At 41.6% G+C, this 22,270-nt stretch overlaps 1 protein-coding gene across 2 annotated transcripts in view; it reads left to right on the top strand.

The window, feature by feature from the left end:
- Positions 1-22,270, top strand: part of LOC115585597 (synaptotagmin-2-like) — a 74,344-nt gene that overhangs the window by 16,672 nt on the left and 35,402 nt on the right. For both annotated transcript variants that reach the window (XM_030424076.1, XM_030424078.1), the window contains exon 3: positions 16,815-16,875. The gene's annotated coding sequence lies outside the window, so the exon portion shown is untranslated. The remainder of the gene's footprint in view (positions 1-16,814; positions 16,876-22,270) is intronic.

The following is a 22,270-nucleotide window of genomic DNA, read 5'->3' as shown; positions in this document are numbered from 1 at the left end:
TTTCTTCAGCAAGACAAATACATGGAGCAACTACTTTATGGGGTGGAGCTTTGATTTTGAGTCCCCTTTTTTGGCCATAGTATAATACAATCAGTGATATTTTTCACATGCGCAGTATAGAAGTTGTATCTAGTATGTCTACTGGATTGAGAAAACAAAAACCCTAGTTCAGTTTATCATTTTAAGCCCTGTATGTCACCATAGAATCCCTACAATATCATTGTCAGGACGTAACATAATAACACACAGAAGGAGGTACAGTACAATAACTTATAATCAGCTGAAAATACAGTAAAATGTGGCAATCAAAACAGGTATTTTAAGCCAAGATGTGATCTTTTACAACCCTAATCAAGTGTTTTCGTGTCTAAACCTAACCAAATCATGAGCACAGCTTTGTCACAAGATAAAAACGGAAGTTAAACCTAAAAAAACATGAAGATGCAACATAAAGAAATATAAAGTTTTAACATTTAACATTTATTCTGGTGATTGGGGTGTTGTTTCTAGTATCATACAGATCTTAACTGAAAGCACTAATAAATGGGACACAGATCTTTGTCAAATATACTCTGCAACATAAAATGGACTAATCTATGTCAAACTAAATTAATTAGCATTAAAAAAATGACAAATTCATTTAGAAGACTGTCAAGTCCACCAAAATATAAAAGCAAACATCACCAGACAGACAACACTGTAGGAACTCCACAATACCAGCAGAATAGATGGGAACAAGAAGAACAGCAGCTACAAAGCCCATTGAATATTATTGAAACTGATTTTCTCAATATATTTTCTGCCAGCGGCGGTGCGTGGGCTTTAGGTTCCCTTGGTGAGTGTGGGCCCCGGTCCGGCTGCTCCCTCTACCTTTCCATAAATCCCACCATTGCTTACCATTGTACCAGTGCAACATTGTGCTGAGATAATTTGATTGTCTCATAAAACAGACCCATGTTATGCAATGAGGCCCTTTTGGATAATCTAGTGTGTGTTTTGGCCAAAAAGTAAAGTTGTGAAAACATTTTCTAGCCCCCAAACTGTCTCCATGTTCCAGCCAGCTGACACTGATTGCCAACACTGACTGCTGGCCAACTGCTCCAGTTACTTTTTGCCACAGTGTGCAGAGGGTGTAACATGTTTTGTGATTACAGCTGGTGGTAACCTTTGTTGATGGCAATGCTGGTCTGTCTGACGATCTGTCCACCAATTTGGTCCCTGTTGAAGTATCTCAACAATCACTGGATGGATTTCCATGACCAGATGTTCAGAGGATGAAGCTTAGCAGCTTCACTGATCCGTTAAATTTCCCTCTTGAGCCAATAGGAGGTTGAGATTTTTGGCTTTTTTAAAAACATCCTCATAACTTGTGGATTGATTTTCATGACATTTGTGGATAGGGTGTCAGGACGAATTTTAAGAGCTAACGTTTCTGAACAAATTACTGCAAAAAAAACCCACTTGCCACAGAAATTGTTGGCAATGTATGTTCCTACAAACCAGGGATTTGTGGAAACCTTTCTTTATGTTTCAACTTTACTTGCTCAGGTTCAGTTTTGGATTTTATGCTTATGCTTTTGCTTATGATCTGGTTAGGTTAAGGCACAAAAACCACTTGGTCAGGCTTTGAAAAAGATCAAGTTCTGTCTTAAATAAACCCGCTCTGATCAGCAAAAACACCACAGGTCTCCTTAAAAACATCTGGTGGTGTTGGACTTACAAATGTTGTAAACACAGTTTTGAACTGCAGTCACTGGTTTGGCAGCCTTGTCGCTTAACTCCGCCTCTGGACAGGAAAGCAAATATAATGTGAACGTGATATGACATTACAACAGGAAGCCTATATCATCTGCAAATGTGAACGTATCGAGGTTTGCGGAAATGTTGACTGCCAACATTTTAATCCTGGCGACTGGAGTGCATTCCTATCAGGAAATGTTGAACATGCTCAACATTACATCTACTTAACACCAACATGTTAGCATTGTCATTGGGAGCATGTTAGCTTGCAGCTTGAAGCACCATTGTACCTAAAAACAGGCTCACTAAACTGCTACAGCTCTAAACTCGTGTTTCACTGTTGCCTTGGGAACAAAATGTTCTCCTTTCATGAGTGCCAGTTGGCAGAATGTTATGATCACTTCCATCTGGTGAGACCTGGCAATTATATAACTGATTATGTTCTTACCTGTAAACGAATACCTGTGCTTCTATGACTCATATATGGCAGGCTCACATATGTGCTGACTGGTTAGGAGGTCAGCCGTCTATATATATATTTGTGTTGGTAATGATTCAGTCGACCCTTTCAATAATGATCTTTAATTGTCGAGCTCTGATGACTGCTCAAGCTACACCAAATGTTGCACCTTGTCGTACACAAAAAGGAGATGGAAGTTTTTAAATCTTTGGCTGTTATGAAAGTAAAGTTTTATCTTTGGAGTTGTCATCAGATTCAGGCTCGAAGTGTCGAATTACCTCAGAGTTTCTAACAGGCATCGATTGGTCTTGTCTTCTCTTTCCCTCCTTTCATTGATTGTTGATGCCGCTCTCAGATTACGAGGCTACGTGAGGGCAGGTGATAATACTCTACTGTCTGGCTGCAGGAACATCCCTAATGTACGTCTCCTTGTCTTTCTGTTCTTCTCTAAAGTCAAACGTTCTTATGCGGTTGCAGAGAACGTACGGAAATGTGAGTTCATTCATAAATGAATGCGTTAATGTATAGATGTTAATAGCTATTAGTGAATATACTGTGAAGCTGATCACTTCAGATATTTTTTGTCTTTCAGCTGAGAATACTGCTTCAGATTTAATTGCGAGCCACTAGACAACAATGCAATCAAAACACGAGTGTGCACGTTCAAAAATGAAAATGATATGTGGATGTTTTGCTTGTTGTTTGGAGGCATTATTCCGTAGAATCTAATATGAAAGACCCTTGAAATGTGTCGTTGAGGATTTCTGTTTTAATCAGAGATTGATGTGTTAAAGTACATGTCTATACCTTTCTCTCCTTTTCCCTGTGCTGGTATGTTCCAAAGGTCAGTGCCTAATTTAGTTTGTAATGAGCGCTTAATTGAAAACGACTCTCCGTCTACTTTACAGATGATCTCAGTTAAATATCGCAATGTTCTCAGGTCAGATCTTTCAGCGGTTGTTTTGAATACACGAGAGATGTGCGTAAAGGTAATGTCATTAATTAAAAAAAATTAAGCGAGACCCCTCTTTTCTACACAATTGAACAAATCATCGGAAGGGGGCAAGAATGTATTGAACTGTTCAAATGGCAGCAATTTTTCACTCACGAAGGAGCTGCAGATGAATTGCCGTGCACTTTACATGAACGACTTTAAATGAGAGGTCATCGCAGTTGAAAGCAGGTTGTGGCTTAGCTGTATGAATAGTGTAGCGCCAGCGCCATTGCCAGAATGAATGTTAGCGAAGAAGCACGTTTCTGCAAAACCGATGAGCAGATGAGTTCAAAAGTAACGTTTCTTTATGTTGCAAATCTATGTATGTTTAAGTTCAGTTTTCATTTCCATCTCATCATAATGCCGTGCTTATACACTGCTTAAGTGTAGGCAGAAAATAACACTTGGTAAAGGTTAGGAGAACATCATGGTTTGGTTTAAAATACCTGTTTTGGTCTGAAATGTCCTCTCAGACTCAGACTGTGATCAGCTGTTTGGCAGCCTTGTAGCTTGTTGTAACGCCACCTTCTTCCCTTCAACCTGCTGATGTGAAAGTTTGCTAATAAACATGTAATGTGAAAGTGATACGCCGCATCCTTTACAAAAGTAACCTCAGACCTTTCGTGTGGTTTGCAGAGACGTTAGCTGCTAATACTATGACTTCCTGGGCTGGTAACAGAGGGCAGTTCCTTATTGATTGAAGTTTTCAGTCACTGAAGACACTTTTTGTTCAATTTTCAGTCATATTTGACAGATTTTAAACATTGTTTGTTGGTAAATGGTTAATTTGGGTGTTTAAAGGGTTAGTCTGGAATGGTTAGTCAAACTTACCACTCAAAGCAACGGTAGACCAACAACTCCTTTGTTCTGTGAGCTGAAATGACAAGAAAATAAACCTGTCAGCAGCAAAAACAAGCACTTAGTGGATTTACATTCATGAGCATAGTTGCCCCAAAGGATAAAGCAGCTGCTGTCTGAGGCAATCTGCTGAACCAATTCAAGAACATTTTGTACACATTTATTTAGACACCAAAATATGTAAAAATTCTGTACGTATGGTGTTTTGAAAACATCAGAATTACTGTCTGTCTGTCTGTCTGTCTGTTATTTCATTTGAGTTTGAGCACAGCACAGTGATGCAGCAAACGAGAGTCAGGCTTTTTTTTTCTGGCGCAAGGAGATCATCATGAGAGGTTAGCTGTCACACTCAATCTGTGTTTGACTAATGGCGCCGTGGTTTCCAAGATTTGGGCCTGCCCTGTAATAGACTGACGATGTGAAGGTGAATGATCCCCATGAGCAGCCACTCTGCTCTCCACTTGCGGCTTTGTCTATCGTTTGTCCTACAATACCTTTGACCGCATTAACAAGAGCAGTCCAGCCTCCTTCGTAAAAAAAAGTTGATCACTTCTGTAGTTTCATAACGAGTCTGCACTCCTCGATCGAAGCCGTTTCACACCTCCAAATCACAGAAATGCAATCCTAACATTAAGACGAATCGTTGGTTTGCAACAGAAATGTGGCAGTCATGAACGAATAGGTTGTCCCTTCGGCTATAGATAGACCTTGGGAGGTAATGTGGTTTATTATGTTGAGAGAGGCCAAGCTGTCCAAAAGAAACAGCTGCTTGCAGAGCACATCACTAAAACCTATGTGACATTTATAAGAGTTTGTTGGTCCCCTAGGGAGTTTTTGTTTTTCCAGCACCACACTGCTCTCAGGAAGCATGTAATTCCGAGACATTGAGGGACTGGAGGCTTTTTTTTTCTCGAGGTTGTTTCTCCCCCTATTTTCCATTTTGCCTTTGCACAGATTGTCCTTGGTCAAACAATTAATTTCCATTAAGGCAATCAGCTTTTAACTCAAACAATGCATCATGCAATCGGATCTGTCGTGGCGTCCTTTAGATTAATGCAGCGTTAATGCTCAAAAGCAGATAGCAAATTGATACATTTAATTATTTGCTTTATAATATTTAATCTCTCCGTCTGTCCGGTCTGGTTTGTAGTGTTATGTTTCATTCACCCCAGCAGGCGAGGAGGGAAGCAATTAATCTGGAATCGTGTGCCGTTTTCGTCCCCTGCCGTTGACCATTTCTCCCGGACTGGATGATGAATAGCCTTATTTCTGCACATAAACACAGGTCTTGTCTCCCAGTGAAGCAGGTAGCCGGAGGGGAAGTCGGCGCTCTCCACCAGGATTTATGGACAGTAGCCCTGTGAAAAATAGCACTTGCTTTCGAACAAGTGAAGTAAGATCATCGTTTTCCTAAAAGCTGTAAACACTGGGGAGAAAAAAAATAGCGCAAAAAGCTCAATCTCTCTTGCTGATGTTTGTGCTGTGTCACGCGGCCGGATGGAGCAATTACTTTTTAAATGCTGCCAGGCAGGACATTGGAATTGATTTGACGTAGCCATTTTAAATTTAACCGAAATGGATTTGTGGCCTAACATAGTTGTTTTCTAACCGGTGCTTCTAAATTGAATGAGATCTCTGCTCGAAAAGTCTCCAGATTATGAGAGCTCAAATCTCTGCTTAAAGGTGTCGGACCACAGCCTTCTGTCGTTCCTCCTCATGTGTGTAGGTGCACAGCTATGCGGCAAGCTCAACACGCAAGGTTGAAGACAGCAGTTGGCCTATGAGGCTTTCACCGAGAGCAATTATGCAACTGTGAAGACGGTATTGAAGCAAAGTCTTTGAGAGTGATTAGAAATGAATTTGATTTGATTCCATACACCAGAAAATAAGTTAGTGTACTCACAAGGAAACTGAATCCACAGAAGCTGTCCAGCTAAAATATTTGGCCCTCTGATGAAAGATTATATTTTCACAAAGTTCACATATTATCTGACATCTTCCACACATCTATTGTAGATAACAACACAGATACAAGACTCAGAAAACTCCCAGTAACCGTTGCCTTGTAACATCTAAAACTGCCCACACATTGTAGAGAGAGGGATGCAACCACTGGGCCTCGGTCGACGTCAAGGTGTTTTAACAGCACCTGTTACTGGAATTAAGTCTTATAAATATACCAGATGGATAATACAGGGTTCATACGGGTGCTTGAAATCCTTGAAAGTGCTTGAATTTCAATGTTGCGTTTTCAAGGTCTGAAAAGTGCTTGGATTTTAGTTTAAGTGCTTGAAAGTGCTTGACATTATAACTCTGTGTCTTTCACAAAATTGGGATCAGACTGGATAATTAATTTCTGAAGTTTTTGCTATTATAGAATATAATTTTAGATGTTTACAGCATGATACAATGTACATAACTGTGATAAAAAGTGAAGAAAAAAAATCACAAGTATATATATTCCCGAAGATACGTATTTCACCACAGCAATAAGGTGCTGGAAAATCTTAAAAATGACCCTTAAAAGTGCTTGAAAAGTGCTTGAATTTGACCTTGAAAAAAGTGTACGAACCCTGATTTCGTTCGTTCGTTTTCTTTTCCGCTTTTCCTTCAGGGTTGCGGGATGTTGCCACTTTTTATCCCCCCGTGGGGGGGACCCTGATAATATAGATAAATGATATCATCTACTTAAACAGATTTAGCCTATTTGACCATACCATGCCACTTTAAATACATTTATTTTTGTATAATTTCATGTAAGCTGCTGTAACTCGGTTGTTATTTGCTATTATCTAATAAGTATTTGTCCTCACCTAGTGATGAATGTAAATGTTTTTTGTTTTGATTGTTCTGTAAATTTAATCCGATAACTCATCTACTAAACCTACACATGAAGACACTGACATCGCAAGGTTGCATTAGCAACTTGTTAGCTCCAGAAAGCTAACATGGTAGCTAATTTGGTGAGCAGTAAGCTTATCATACACAATTCAATTCTGCTAAACAGCTTAATAGCTGCAATAAAAGAAAATCTACAGTTTATATGTTCCTATATGGACTCATTAGTTTCAGTCATGTTTCATGTGAACATATTTTTTCAGCATTCAACAAAAAATCACAAAGAATCCACCTGGTATGAAGCACAAATCAAATTGTGCCTTGTCTGACTTGTCATCATATAAAGTGGGGTTACCATATGGATTTGTTAGAATAAGAGGACAGGCGGCAAGCATGTATTTCTGTTTCGCTTTTGCTTTAAAGATTCAAAAACAATGTGTAAATAAATAACCAAATGAAGCCGATTAATGCCGTTTAAAATGATTCACAGCTGAACTCCTATACTAGCCTGTATGAGCCCTCTGTTTTACCTTTTAGACTCACATTTTAATATCTGTGTTTGTGTGAGAACATCACATTTGCACACAGTGAGTCGTGCTTGGTTCAGTTTAAAAATCCCAATGCACCAGGGAGCATCTCTCCTGCCAGGCTGCTGGATGGCCCAAAGCTGAGGATAGCCCTGAGCTAAGTGCAGTCCCTGAAATAACTTAGCCCCTTTTACACATACATTGTTAACCCAGGGTTAACATAAGCCCAGGGGCTCTACCATTCACACTGTGCTTGTACTAGCCCATGGCTCCAAAGTCCTTTGGCCCACGCCACTGATGTCTACAGTCCAAAATGAGGCCTGACTTCTCTCACAGTCCAGTGTTTAATTCAGCCCTGGTTCACACTGGCACCTTTTAGCCGAGTGTTTAGTTGACCTAAGTGCAAGTATCTGTATTTAAGTTATCCTAGAGTAAAGGATAGCACTGGGCTAGAAGATATGCAATGTGAAAAGCCCTTTTGTGTCAGTACGAGTTGGCATTACAGAATGTAACCAAACCAACAGCCGGGTGCAGAACTGTTGTCGAAGCCATTTTCAATCACTTCGCATTTGTTGAGGGACAAGTTGTGGGGCTTTTCCGTACACGTGCTGGCACAGCTTGGCTTGGTTTGGCTCGGCATGTCAGCTTAAAGCATCGGGGGATTCACATTTCCATGACAACAGGGCTACCCGCCTGAGAGCGTGTCATTCATCGATGACAGAAGAGTTGTCGCTAAAAAAATTCAGGAATAAACAAATTATATGTCCTACAAGGTCATCCCAAAAGAAGTCCTCCTTTATTGAGTTATAGTAAAGCTTTAATTATGAAGCAACAAGACCAGTAAATGATTTCATCAGCATTAATAATACGACTCCTGTAACAGCTATAAACAAGCATGGGGAGAGATAAAGCAGATATCTGAAAGCAGAAACAGAGATGCTCAACTGCAAAAGCACTGCATGTCACGTGTTGACCATAGGTCGCAGTCCGCTCGGCAGCACAGCGGCCTCAGTCCCACCTCAGAGGCTTGGCTCAACTCGGTGCATTCAAAGCTGGAATGGAAAACTCTGCGTGGCCAAAAATGCCAGTGGAAAAGCCCAAATATTGACAGCATGGGCCAGGGGAGAGCTGAGACTTTGCCCCAGTGATTCTTTTAAGGAGATCTTTAAACAAATCTTGCACCTTAACGGGGTAGGTTGTTTATTTGCACATTCGAATACCGCCTAAATCCATACTCAATGTCGACTTTGAGTTTGAGTCAATCAAAAGAAAGTTGGTTATATTTTTGATGGACAACACGGTGTCTCTCTCTTGTCTCTGGACTGGCTGTATCAGAGCGTGAAGAAGGCAAAGTGTCATCAATTGCTTGTTTTCTGCTGACTGTAAAAGACTCCCACAGTCAGCAATCTGTCATGTAAGCAACCACCCATCACGCTCTTCACCTCTCACACCCCGAGAGACTGTATGGGCTAACAGTAAAGCTCACGACAGCCTCCACCTCTTTGTTTATATTCAGACAAATGGTGCAATGTGCTCACTGATGAAAACGTTCAACTCAGACATCATTTGATTAACCTTTATAGGCCCTAAAAGAAACAATTTTCACAATCGGATTATCACTGTGAATAATGGGGTTGTACATAAACACAATATTCTCGACGGCAGATTTGGTTATTTCACATGTTTCTGTCTTTCTTGTGGTTTTGAGTGGAGTCCGTTGCCTCTAGAGATGTGCACTAAAAAAATCTGTTTCATATAGGTGTATGGGAGGATACTGGACAGAAGAAGGGCCTCATTTCTGATTAAAAAAAACATTTTATGGTATCAGATTGGTGCATGGAATTAAATCGGCCGTACCGATTCCAGCATTTTCGTCAGTATTGGAGTTACTGGTATTGGTATGAAAACAGTCCTTGTTACCACCGATTGACAAACAGGATTCAGCAACATTTGAATAAAGATATAATGACAGTTGAAGGGGTTGTTTGGCCACTGCCAATCAAATCTGATCGAATTACACCCACACAGTCCTGATGAGGTGGATGAACTGAGTAAATGTGACTTTTTTTTTAAACATATAGAGAAATACTTACGGGATAAGTTCGCTCAAAAATTAAAATCCAGTCATTATCTGCCCCCCCCTCATGCTGATTGACAGTCAGGGGAAGTTTTGTATTCCACAAAACATTTTTCTGGAGCTCCACAGCTTTGCAGCATTCTCCTAAACAACTGAAGTAGACGTGTTTTTAATAAAAACAGCAGAAGACAAACATATAACGGCTCCACACAGCTAATCTAAGTCTGTGGAAGTCCCGAGATCCCAAATTGTTGTGAAATGACAATATTTACACCCTTGACGTTTGGTTGTCAGGGTGTGTGCTAACACTTTTTAGCTTAGCAGCTACATTGAAGATTTTGGGCTTCCAGAGACTTGGATTATTCTGGGGCTGTATGGATGAACCGGAAACGGGTTGTGGACAACGAAACTTAACCCGACTTTCCATTTCAGTTGGTAGATAACGAGTGAATTTACATTTTTAGGTGAACTTATCCTTTAAGACTTTATAAATATGCAGATTTTTTTCATATTACTCCACACTAATAATATTTCTGCCCTTACCTTTCTGTTAACGCTTTTCATGTGGAATCTAAGGTGGGCTGACAGTTCTTCACGGTGCTGCAGATCCCTGACCTACCTGGCCACTGAGATGCTCCACGTGACCTCGCTCAAAGACGAGCTGCCTCACGAAACTCTGTGTAGGCGTCACAAAATCCCCCACCCCGCCTGTCAAACACACTCTTTATGTAGGCATCTCAAACCAAATAGGCTTTTGTGGGTGTGCACGCATGCATTCCCCCATCTGTGTGTACTTGTGTTTGTGTAAAAAATATGCATATTGCGTGTCATCAGGGGGGCAGTTCTTTAATGCGTTCGCCTGCCTCCCAGCTCTATGTTAAACCCCTGCATTGCAGCACTGCCAGTGGGATTTCAGCAGGCACGGCCCTTTTTTTTTCCTCCCTCCAACCCTCCATCTTCACAATAGAGAGATTAAATTTGGGCCAGATCCCTCCTGCTTGGAAAGCTCGCGCTCACACATGCACATCTCCCAGTGTTCATACGCTACGCTCCAGAGATCTCAGGGCAGCTGAGAGACCCCCAAAGTCTCCTGTAGGCTCCCTTTGCCCCACATGAATCCCCTCCCTACCACCACCACCCACCACCACCACCACCTCCTCCCCTGTTTGAGTGGGAGCAACAGTCATGGAGAGCCACGTGACTTGGAGACAGACACAGACAGAATGAGAGGCTGAGAGAGAGGGAAAAAAGAAAACATGGGATCCTTGGGGGCTCAGCGATTCAAGTGCTGTCTTAGAGGCTGCACAGTAATCTTGTTAAAGAATGGAAGGGGCTCTGTAGTTTGCTGCTGAGTGACTTTTTCCAGTTTTTTCCTTTTCCAGGAGGGCTACATTGGCTCCTTTCATCTAGCAGAGATCAATTGGGGAATAAGAAGCAAACATAAACGAGGATGAGATTTTTTTTTTTTTTTTTTTTTTAGCAGTTTAGAATATGAAAATTTAATTTCACGTCTCTCATCGTGGACTTCAAAAATCAATGAGACAAGCCGGACAGAGTGAGTTAAAACAACAGCCAGCACAGATGGCTAAAACACTGCTGCAGGAACAATTTTCACTTAAAATTACTCAGAGGAGGATCAACAGCTTGAACTGAGTGGTGTTGACAAAATGAGGAAGACAACGACAGATGTGGCAAAGACGTCGGTAACAATGGTGTGATGACAGTTTGGGGGATTACTTTTCCTTTTTTCATGAAGATGTTAATACAAACGGAGGTTTCGGGCAAGAATCATCATTGATGTATATTTGGTGGCTTTTCAGGTGGGAACTTAAGTGGACTTAAGTGTAATGCGGGCTTAGTTTTTTTTTGTAACATTACATATATAGGGCCCTATGAAATCCATTTTATTTTTTCCCAATTTCCGTTTTATTTTTCCCAAATTCCGTTTTTTCCGGTTTAATTTTTGGCAATTCCGTTTTTTCCATTTAAATTTTGGAAATCCAATTTTTTTTTTTTCCTTTTACTGTTATTTTACTACAAAACAGTGTTTCTCTGATGTAAATGACAAGATGTACACAAATTAAATAGAAATTACCTTAAATGTATTGAGGTGACAAACACATTTCCTCAATACTGTACTGTAGAGTACACTAAAGTGCATCAAAAACATCTCATTTCATCATGTCTTCATACAGTAGTATATTTTCATTTGGGTTTCATTGAATAAAAACATGGTCAGCTCTCAGGCAGATCCAGTAAATGTTTGCATACCAAAATTGTTCTGAAAATTTAAGTTGTGAATATTAAAAAAATTAGCAAAGATGACCAACAAAATGAGAAACTATAATCGTGACGTTATGTCAATAACATACTAACCAGCTAGCAGTGAAAACACCAACCCTCCCCCTGTCCTCTGAGCTCCCAGCCCAGGCAGAGTCAGCTAAGAGGGCTGTGGCTAACGGGGCTATCTAGCTAACAGCAGCTACTGTTAGCAGCAGTTAACGGTCACTCTGGTCTGGTGATATGCCGATAATATGAATCGGACAGGTGGCTAACTCTCCCGCATTACAACTTTAATTATGATTTCTCAGGTCTGGTTCTTTGCAAAACAACAGTTCGCCTGACACATACAAACCGTTCGGGAACTGCTCGGCTCTGTACTGAGGGGTTAATGTCGAGTCTCTCAGTTTTTTCGCCGACGCAGACGGAGCCGTGGGCAGCCGCTTCGCCATGCTTACATTGTTTTGACGGGGGGGGTGGGGGGTGGGGACTTGTTGTGCCACCCAGATTTGCTTCCCACCGTGCAGTTTTCCTCAGGCATACGTTCCTCTTCCACACGAAAACAAAATTTCAGTGAAATTATGTCAAATTCCGCGATACTCCGCGTTTAACAATAGATTCTGTTTTAATCGGCCAATTCCGCTATTCCGTCCGCGATTCCGTGATGGCGGAAATCATAGGGCCCTACATATACAGCACGTGTACCGTATAGTGTGGCTACATTAGCAGCAATCGGTATTAAAAAACACATCTTTATGCTTTATTTTTCTTTAGTTTTTTTCTTTTACATTTGATAAGCTACCCACCACCCGTCATCAAACAGGGCTTTAAATGTTCCTGAATCCTGATTGGTGCACAGAAGAATGTGACATTGCCTTTTGCAGTTAAGTCCAGCCCTCCTCAAACCAGGAAGAAGATCACAGAAAAAGAAAATCAGAATCTTCCATGGGAAATAATAAAATGGTTTTAATTTTGGCAGAAATAGTATTTTCATAGAGATTAAATGCGTTTTTGGGTAGTACGTCCATGCTGTTCTTGTCAATGCGATGTGTCAAGAAGGCCTCATGGGAATTTTTTTGAATTTGGCACAAATGTTCACTTGGACACAAGGACAAACGTATTAGATCAAAGGTCAAGGTCAGTATGCCCTCAAGGCGTCCCATACTCGTGAACAGCTTTTTTCAAGAACACATCGAGGGCATTTCTTCAGTTTCTTTAAATCTACTGGCCCTTTTGTGTCCAAAGGTCAGAGGTGACAAAATACATTATCATGACTGTGAATTAATGCAATGATTACGACGTCAGATAATAAAACGTCAGAACTTAAATGCACTGTGTCATTGTAATATTTTGCTAAAAGTATTCTGGCCATCGTTCAGCAGAATAGCTCATTACCATGACCTGGATGACTGAGAACCTTCATCAACAATGGCTCAAGAACAGGAACTTGAGCGGAGGCAAACAAACATACGGCAGTAATTCTGTTTTTTTTCAGAATCTTGCAAAAATATTGATAGTATCAAATCATAACAAGACTTTTTTTTCAGTGTATAGCCAAAGCCAGGTATATCAACAATCCTTCAGGGTTCAGGTTTATGTGCTGATGTATTGGTGCAGTGTTTTCAGAGGTGTGTTGAAGCAAGATTTGACTACTTAGACCCGTTGGTCCTACTATAGTCCTGAGTCGTATAATTCCCTCACGTCTGGTGACACCTACATCCTGACATTTAATGATCTGGTTTCTCAATGCTCATTCTGATATGACTCCACTGCCAGAATGCTTTACTGGCATGGACCTGAAATGAAAGCCAAAGGGCGAGTCTTCATTAGATTCCCTCTTGTTTTTTTTTTCCTCTGCATAATTTGCTCCCTTCAGGGGCACAAATAGGTGTTGGAAAGATCCAATTATGTTCAGCAAGAGCCAATTCCCTTTAACGTGATTGTATCTGAGAATCAGGGCGCGTCACCTCTATCAGCTGTCCAGTTTATGATCCTTCAAGATTTCTTTTTTTTTACCCCTTTTCTGAGAGAGATCTGACCTCGTCTGCCTCCTGCTGTGAGATTGTGTAATTATGTAAGCATGTAATAGGAGAGAGCATTTAAAGTTTGAGATTCGAATCAGGGTTTGAACGAGTGTTTGAATTTTGAATTCCGTCCTTGTCGTTGACCTTTCTTTTCGAATCAATGGAAATGCCACTTGTATTGTTGGAGTGCTGCAGTGCGAGGCAGTGTTGGAGCACTGCTTTTCTCCCCCCTCTGTCACTGCGGCCCCTCAGCACGCTGCAAACAACTCACTTTGACAGTTTCATAGCGTTTCTATGAGGACTGCAGGTATTTCACAGTGCGCGAACCCCCAAAGAGTCTACGCTCTTCCGCGAGGCATGAAATTATTCTCCAGTCAGTAATATTTGTCATCAGCCATCTTGAGAAAAGATCTCAGTCACGTGTGCGAGAATTCAAAGGTCACCGGCGTGCGGCATAGAAAACCATTTCTCTCTGTAGTTTTCTATGTCATCATAGATTTTATGGCATCAGCAGGAGCAAATGATGGATTGATCCCAAGGGTGTTACTTACTGTAATGGCATTTGGAATGAGAAAAGTGAACTGCTTTGAGTATTTCCAGAAAAGTGAGCTCCGTATATGATACATACAAGTCACAGAAGAAAAAGGTGTTTCTGGTGATGGCAGATTTAAATTGTGTGAACTGCTTTCCTCCACTGAGGTGCATAAATTGAAGTTGGTTATCTCTCCCTGTGGATGTCTTTCATGATACAATTACAATAAAGCAATTAAGTCCAGTGAGTCATGAAATTGATTGTTTTGCAAAAATAGGAGAAGTAAATTGGTCCTCAAAGGTCTTCAGAAGAACACACACTGAGTTCGACTGATCATACAAATGCTTTCATTCTCTCTGATCTATCTGATTGTTGTACCTTAAAGGATAAGTTCACCCAAAAATTCAAACACAGTCATACACCTACACCAATGGAAAGTGAGAATGGCCCCATCAAGCTTGTCCGTTGTAACTCAAGTCTCTGGAAGCCCAAAGATCCCGAATTGATTTGAAAAGACTTTATTTACACCCTCCATGTGTGGTAGAGCGCATTCACCCACGCCGGATGGACCGTGCATGCTTTTAGTTCAGGAGCGGCAGTAATGGATTCGACTCAGATTACGCCGGACGAGCTGTATTGAACCCCGTCACTGTTTTACTTTCCAATTGTGTAGAGGTGACAGCGGCTTTTAAGTATTCCACTCCATGTTTTAATAAGGTGGCTGTGCGCTCAGGGGTTGAGCCAGCATCTTGTTATCTGAAGGTCGCTGGTTCAATTCCCCTGTTCTACACGTGGAAATGTCCCTGGGCAAGACACTGAACCCCAAACTGCTCGTGATATGCTCGTCGGCACCCTGCTTGGCAGCCACCGCTATCAGTGTATAAATTACTGCTTTGGACACAAACATCTGCTAAATGTAATACTTTCGCTTGTTTTTGGTGCCGTGGTTATTTCTGGTTTTTGCAGCACTCTTTTTTCCCTGTAGCAATTTTGTCGACATTGCGTTACACAGAGCAACACTCCCTCTAATAAAACTTTTATTTTTGCACAATTCAAACGAACAAGACGACATTTGTTGTGAAATTTCGGCTCGCTTGACCGTTCAGGAGAGATGAAGGGGACTCAGAGATACAGATAAATTTACGTTGAGATAGTTTATAGATCATGGCCATGTAGGGGCAACATCACATCACGTTTGTGTGCACAGAGTGTTGCCATGATAATCCTCCCGAGTCTTCCCCAATGTCCAAATGATATCTTGCAGCTTCAGGAGGCAGTGCTTCCATACACGGGTTATCTGTTTAGTAACATAACAAGGGGGGTGATGCAGAATCTTTCCCCTCTAGCTATAGGTCAGAGACACTTAGTCTGTAAACATAGATAGATCGAACGCCTCCTTATGAGGTTTACACAAACAGTTAGCCTTGGCTTGCTTCATCAGACATCTGTTCCTGTGGCCATATCCACAGTAGATTTGAATATCTAGGTTGCAGAGACTATGAGAACATTGCTCGTAGTACTACTACTATTTATATTACTTTTTGTTGCCTGCAAAGGGACCATGGATGTAAATTAGCATTTTTACATAACAATTTATACATCTTATATCGAACTCATTACAAGAGAGTAACAAGCATATTTCCCCAAATGTTGAACTTTTCCTTTGACATGACTGTTTTAAAAAAATAGATTATAGAACTGAGTTGTCTGACTTGTTCCTTCTCAAATTAGTAGATGAATAATCAATGCTCTGAGTCAGATCTTAGTCGGTTAATTATTGAATCTAGGACTGAAGGCAAATCTTTATTTCCCAAAAGTGATTTTGTTCTCCTGAAATTATTCAAACCATAAAGTTCAGGATACGTGTTGCTCGGATTAGATTCTCCTATTTGCCTAACGCAGCCATTAGTGCGGTGTGAGTCATTGGTCAACACCTGCCTGTTGTGTTTGTCCATAAAATGTATACATGGCTGAGGAGTTAATCTTAAAAAGCCCAGTCAAAAATCACAAAAGCACATGTTGTGAAGTCAAAGTTCTTTAAACTCAGGTGTGAACTTTGTGTGATGGTTTGGAAAAGCTGGGTTTTTTTTTGTTTTTTTTGGGGGGGGAATAACACATTGATTCACAGCCAGAGAGAGTCATTACAGTGATACTTGGATAATGGCGTGGATTTAATTCAATAACTGGTGAGCGGTAGTGTGCAACGGATAGCTGTCAGTGATAATTAATTCGTCCCGCTGCTTTGTGGATCAAACCGGGGCTGACTTCGGGCATATATCAGCTTGTTTATGTGAGGTGGTTATCAATGATCTTCTGTTGGCTCGAAAATGATTTGCGTGCAAAATTTGCTTTTATATCCATACTTCGTTGTTTTATATTTAGGAATGCTTATCATACCAGGTGTTCTTGGACTCCAAGAACTACAGTACTCACGTTTTCTGTGCCTCTCTGAGTTCACATTGTCTATCTCTCTCTCTCTTTCAGGGTCTGACAACATTCTCACTGTGATTACCTCCGGCCACTCTTCGAGATTCGAGATTTGGCTGTAAGTATCCCGCCAGAAAAGAAATTCCGTGCATGAATCGTGGCTCTGAGCCAATACTGGGAACTTAAAGATTGTGAGATAGAGAGAGGGAGAAAGCGGGTGAGGGGGGGAGACGAGAGACGGACTCCACTCCACTCCATCAGAGCGGTTCCAGTGTCATTGCCGTGACTGTCCTCTTTAAGCGGAGACAGATGACTGCACATTGTTAGATGCTTCCATCCTCTACAGCTCCCCTTTCAGAAATATCACCCATCCCTCGTCATTTGAGAGATCCAGCTTGCCTCCGCTCCCTTACTGTCCACTAAAAACGCACGGCCCAGATGGCGGAGCGTCCATGGCTGGATGCTTTCCGAAAAACCGTCCAGCAGTATAACACTCTGATGAGCTGTGGGGTGAAGCACTAATTGACCCTGAAAGTAAAATTCTTGTTGATTAGCATTCATTTGCTCGGTGGATGGGAATTCTTCCTGAAGAATGGAGTTGTTCAAACTTCAGCGCAAATTATGTCAGAGGAGTATCTCTGGACTAAATCTAAAAGAAATTAAATCAGCACCAAAGTGTATGTAAGAAGATCCGACCGAGCCTTTGCGTAATCGCATGTTTTGGACTCCGCTAGATGTCAGCGGGAATCGTTGTTTGTTGGGTGTTCCCCACTCTTCCATCTGCTCTTAGAAAAAAAAAAAGCTTTTGTGTGTGCCAGGGAGGAGGGAGCCCACTGCAGTGTGTAGCGAGCGGGAAAGGCGTGGTGAGGACGAAGGTGCAGCCCACTGTGAACAAGCATGATTTACTGTAGGACCGGCTCTTTGTGCGCCCAGTCTCCATCATACCCTGCACACTCCAGCACTCAGCTGATTAATCAGAGTCATTTCCATGACTGATGGAAGCTCCAGTGCCTCGGGGGCTGCAGAAAGCTAATAAACCTCAGCGGACAATAGCCACGCCTGGACCGACGGTTACCCGGCCACCGCTTTCAGACCGGCTCTGTTGCCACAGCCATCTGCCATTATTCAGCCCTCGCTGCCCCTTGTCGGCCTCATCGTTATTAACATTGATCAGCACGACGTTCACTGAATGAGATTCCATACCCGCGGGGACTGATGGTGCACAATTAGCCGTTTGAATATGAAGCACCACGAGAGGCTATAGCTTCTAATACATGCATACTGATAGACTTTTTTAAGACAGAGATATATTTTTGCAGAGCGACTGGAGAAAGGCTCATAAATTCATCCCCGTCTCTGGTTTAGAGTCACAGATGAATAAACAGTCTATCTATCCAATTATGATGAAACATTAGGTAACAAAAACAAGAAATGATATAGAAAGATTTACTCATTAGACATTTATAAACCTTTAATGACTCATTTTTTCTTTGCCCACAGTTAAAAGCAAAACACTGACAAATCCTCTCCTTTTAAGATGATCCGCTGGAATTGTAAACAAACAGTTGTCTGTTTTAACATCCAGCGACAGATGGAGCAGCATCGTCATTTTTTATGGCCACCAAATGAAAGCATTCCATCTTCTGTTACTCGGTTGTTGGTCTCCACCATCTCCTGAAGAGAAATAATTGGCTGTATAGCTGCTAAATGCTCCACCGTGTTCTCCAGCTCGTTGAAACCTTTTTTTCTGTCAGCTGAAACCCAAAACAACAAGCTGAAAGACCGCAGAGTCAGATGACAACTCTCGCTGGGGTCATCAACATAAGCAACCCTTTTCACTTACAGGTTGTCATGGGCTACATTGATAACAAAAATACCGATCACATCAGTGTTAAACATTGTGTTATTGCAAAATATGAAACTAGCATGGGAGGCCCCTTTGAATTCAATCAAACATGATCCAATATCCAATAAAACATATCTACATCTGCTAGATCCAGATCTGTTCTTGGTGCGCATCAAATTAATCTCACTCCTAGATGCCAGCCACCTAAATAGATCTGATTTCATCAAGATCCATGTGTTATTACCTCAGAAAGCAATGACGCTGTTGAAAATAGTAGTTAAACAATGAAACAAAGAAAGTGGGAAAAGGGATCTGCACCAAAACTTAATGTGGTCTATATCGGGCCAAGACCAATCTGCCATTCAAGTTTCGTGACAAACCAACAAACCAACAAATGGACGCTGACATAAAATCATGTGATGGATTAAATCTGAGTTTGAATAAAACAACGCTATATATTGAAATATGTCAAATATCGACAAGACAACATCACAATAGCAGCAATAAGTACAATAAACTACATTTCATAAGTGCGTGGACGAGGCGGCAAATATTTAGGCATGTGTGAAGCAAGCTGCAGCTGGCGGTGTCTACCTCCAAGTTTAAGCTCGGCCTGCTGATCATTCCAAGACCAAGGACTGCAGCAGAACAGGCTGGATTTGGCAGCCTCCGATATGACAGAAGGCACTTTTAAACTGAAGCCATTTGTGTTGAAAATTAATGAAATAGTAGTGGTTAGAAAACCTGGAAATGACAATCTACTTTGTTTAGAAAACAATGTGAAATGCCTTTTCATAACATAACGATACAAAACCAACATGAAGAACAAAAACATTCGCTGACAAGTACGAGTGATAACCAAATTAATCTGCCAGTTATGTTTTTCAATTAACTGCAAATTTTTCCCAGAGCCCTTAGGCAACGCAATCCAACTGTTTCAGCCCAAACCTCAGAAACAATCCGTTTTTTACGCTAAAAAGACACATTTTTGGGAGCCGGAACCAACAAATGTTTCCCATTTTAACTTGAAAAATTACAGAAATGATTGATAGTGTTTCGTTTAATAAGCCGATGCTTGTTCCAGCTCTACACACGAGGCCTTCCCAGTTGAAAAAAAGACACTGTTTCATGCATGCCCACAGTGTTTTTATAACAACGAATGCGATCAGTTGGGAGTTATTGATTTGTACATGTTCACCAACAGTACCCCTTCAGTCTTCAGTTGCCAGAAGACACATTTACAGGTTCAGAACAACAGTGTGAAAAAAAACACATTATGGAAAAGGCTTTCCCTCTCTCACTCCGCCAGATCTAAAATGGGCCAACACGATGAAACGCAAAGTACTGGATTGTAGCACCTCCTCGCATCTGCAGCACAACAATCCCAGGCACAGATATAGCACCGGATCTAATTCCTGACTGCCAGCCGTGGCGTTTACCGCACATGCATGAAGGCAGCGCTCACTAAAACAGATTAGGAGATGGCAGGGGGAGAGACAACAGTGCTTCAGTGCCTCGTGTTGTCTTGGGATCCCACTTGATAAGAAATGAAACGCTACAGTAAGATGCTGTGTATGTTTGTGCATGTCTTCTGTATCATTTTTAAGCATATGCTGCGTTTTTTTTTTCTTTCTTGTGTCAACACCAACGAACGGAAGCCGCCACCCTGCCTCCCTGTTTTTCTCCTCTTCGGCGGAATATCTCCCCTGCCTCTGAAATACAGTTGTGAAAACGCAGCCGTGCGACCTAAAATCATTACACAGAGAAAAACACATGGCGTCACATGTGATTTTTTTAGAGAAGAGGCTGGGCAGGGCGGTGCATTTTAATAACTTCCCATAGTCAGTGAGTATACAGCTTCAACACACACGGCTGTAGGCTCCATGCAGTCAGTCTCTACAACACGCCTGCCTTATTAAATATGTATTCAAAGTTGCACTGAGTCTCTCTGGGGACTTGGCCTGTTTAGTTCAAAGTGAGGTCTGACGGAGCCTTTTTCTTTTTACTCAATGAAATGCTGCTGCCGATTTCTACATTATTAGAGTATTTGGCGTCTGTAGCGCAGTATAAAACTACGAGGAGACCATTCATACTTGTCCTCCGGTTTGCTACAAATCATTATGCTTCGGTGTGTCATGTCACACGGGACAGGCGCCAGTGCTGCTCAACCACGGGTTTACCCAGCATGCTATGAATCTTATTTGGATCAATATCCTGTTCCCACTCAGACACTGAATCAGACCTGCCGGGGTTTCAGGGCACTGGGCTGTAAGATATCTCCTACAGTGTGAAGGAGAGAGCAGAAAAAGGAATACAGGCGTGACTGGCTTTTAGTAGACTAGTGCAGTGCCTGTAAGAAAAGTGTATTCCTATAAAAAAAGTGGGAGGTTAAGGAGCTTTTTCATGGATGGCCAAATGAGGCTGTGTTTGAAGGTGGGACGTCAGGGATATTTAGGTTTGTCGTGAAATCCGATATTCCAGGGTATAATTGGCTGTTTTTGACTATTTTTGATTTTAAAAAGCTATTTACTTGGTGTCATTATTTTCAGCACAACCTCACATGTGTGACTGTACAGTTATTTTTTTTATTTTGACATACTGTATTAACACAATGGACCTAAAATCACAAAAAAAACATGAAATCCGAGTAGAAAAAGTTAGATTTTTTTACTGTGAAAACCACAAATATGTTTAACAAACCATTTTTTTTTTTTTAGTTATAATGCAAATATAAATTGTTGTTTATCTAAATGTGTGCATACATTTAAAAAAATTACAAAGTTATATGTAACTATTTACATTTAAATGCAGGCAATGCTCAGGTCTGCTTGTGCTCCTTCCAGCTGAATGAAGAGCTGCACTGCCTGCTCCACATTCAGCTTCTCCTCATTATTCTGACTCATTAAACAAAAAAACGACTCCACTACTCACTAAACACACTACACCAAACACTACACAACACACTAACTACACACTCCAAACACGCTAAATGTCACAAATCTCTCAACGCTCACACACACCGACCGTCGTTGCATGTCAATCATCCGCCTAGGTCCCTCCCACAACTTCCTGTTCCTCAACAACCAAACTTGCTGCTTGGACACTTTCGTGACAAAAGCCCGTTTTTACCGTTTCTTCCTTCACCAGACACAAAGCAAACGTGACGGCAATGTTCGCGAAAAAGCGTGGCGGACATTATTTACCCTAGGTCCGGTTTTGGACGTGCCGATGCTTCCGGTCCGTCGCTTCAGGAGGTGGGCTGTGTAGCTAGCGGCTAGCAGCTAGCTAGCGGCTAGCTACACACGAACATCCACAGATTCCGATTCCACTTTGTTGTCCGCGTGTCTCCGGATCTCCTCAGACCCGAACAGACTCGGTCCGGACTCGTTTAATCTCATTAATCCACAACAGTCAGTTTAGATGCACAGAACAGAACGGGACCGAACCGCCGGCAAAATCCCGGTCCAGCTCGTGCCGCTGCAGGTATAAATCTGCTTGTTTCTTAAGGTGGGGGGTCGCGGTGGGCTCTGCAGTGATTGGCTCTGGTGCGCGCGTGGCCACGGTGTGCAGTGATTGGCTCTGGTGCGCATGTGACTGTAGTGGCTCCGGTGGACAATGCTCGTGGAATTTGTAAAGCATTTATGAAATAATTTATTAACGGTATCAT

Source organism: Sparus aurata, chromosome 7 (genome assembly GCF_900880675.1).
Source record: "Sparus aurata chromosome 7, fSpaAur1.1, whole genome shotgun sequence".
In the NCBI taxonomy this organism is placed as follows: domain Eukaryota; kingdom Metazoa; phylum Chordata; class Actinopteri; order Spariformes; family Sparidae; genus Sparus; species Sparus aurata.
The sequence above is the reverse complement of the archived record's forward strand: the minus strand, read 5'-3'. Positions and strand labels throughout refer to the sequence as shown.